The sequence below is a fragment of the Panthera uncia genome, chromosome B4 (assembly GCF_023721935.1).
Source record: "Panthera uncia isolate 11264 chromosome B4, Puncia_PCG_1.0, whole genome shotgun sequence".
In the NCBI taxonomy this organism is placed as follows: Eukaryota; Metazoa; Chordata; class Mammalia; order Carnivora; family Felidae; genus Panthera; species Panthera uncia.
This window is the reverse complement of record NC_064809.1, coordinates 69,823,845-69,825,421: the sequence shown is the minus strand read 5'-3', so window position 1 is coordinate 69,825,421 and position 1,577 is coordinate 69,823,845.

Below are 1,577 nucleotides of genomic sequence, written 5' to 3'. Positions count from 1 at the left end.
ATAAAATAAAATAAAATAAAATAAAATAAAATAAAATAAAATAAAATGTAAGGCAGTGAATGAATTATATTTTCAGAAGTAAAGCAAAGAAGCTATAACGTGTTATGTACAGTATACACTCTGAAAAGAAATCTGAAACAAGTTATTGTAATGATAAAAATAATGCACAGGCATGGTTACTTAATATTTTCTAACAGGAAAAGTCATCCCTATTTCCTTGTTTTACTGCACTTAATATTATTTGGTTGGATTTGTTCAGTATAAGCTCGTTCTTGTGCAAAATTAAATAAATATTTCTCTTACCTTATAACATGTCTGAGTGTCTTGTTTAATGTGTTCGTTTTTCCCACAGATGCTTCAACATACAAGTTGCTTCCTAGTTCTGATGAAAAACTCCCACATGCTATCTCCAAATTGAAAGGTGATTTTCACTAAATTATATGTCTAAGTGGAGGATGTGACAGATACCTTCATTCTGCCTCTCTAGTTGCTCTCAATCACCTTTTCTACCCTCTCTGTTTCCTGGGAGCTGGTCTATGTAGACCATATTAATGGGTTCCCTTGTGCTCTGGGTTCTGGTCTGATTTCACCAATGGGGACCTCTGGCAGGATCTCAGAAAGAGGTAAACTTGGGGGTTTTGTTCTGCCGGCTCCCTTCCTGCCAGATCACTACCATGATTAGCAGTATCACCTCACTGAAGGCTCCGTCTCCTGACACATGGCCCCCTCTGACTAGCTACCCTTTCCAGGTTCTAATAACTTCTTCTCTTTGCTTCTTCCAGCTTAGTAAGAACTCTGGCTGTTTTGTTCTCAGGAGGTACCTGCCCTATTTCTTGTTGATTTCCCTATTTCCTGTCACATCTTTATGAATGGTCCCTTTGTTAAACTCTCTTTAATTAGGCAGCTTGTGTGTGCCATCTGTTTTCTGCCAGGGCTCTGACTGATACATCTAAGGAAGGGAGTATATAAGGATTGGGAATGTCTTGAAGAATTGGGCCTTCACATTTTGATATAAAAAAATTAAGGAATCCCAATGTTAGGAGGGACTATGACATTACATGTTAAATTTGTTGATATACTAGAGAATCTCAGGAGGAAAAAAGTAAACAGATTAATGACCCAATAAAAGATACATAATCCAATATTGCCCTATTCATATGTTTTGCATTAGGGTGAAAAACAAATACAAAATTATCAAATTAAATTTTAGCTGCATAGAGACTTTTTTTCTTTAAAGTAGAAAATGGAAATGGCCAGGATATGACCACCACAAGCTACAGAAATGGTTAAAGTGGCTTTTCACTATCCCTTCACCATTGCTAAGGAAACATTCTTACACTAGCTGAGCTGAAGGATAATTTATAAATGTCTTAATACTTAGGCATGTGTAATATTTATTGAATGTGTGAATTCAAGTATCTCTCTATATTCCCTGGATTTATCATAAATTATTTTTTCTGCTGCCTTTTTATATTTAATTTAAAATTTCAGCAGAGAACAGGGTTTTTTTTTTTCTGCTGTTATTTACTACGGTAAATAGCAACTTACTCTCCACGAAGGTATTAATTTGAAGATAT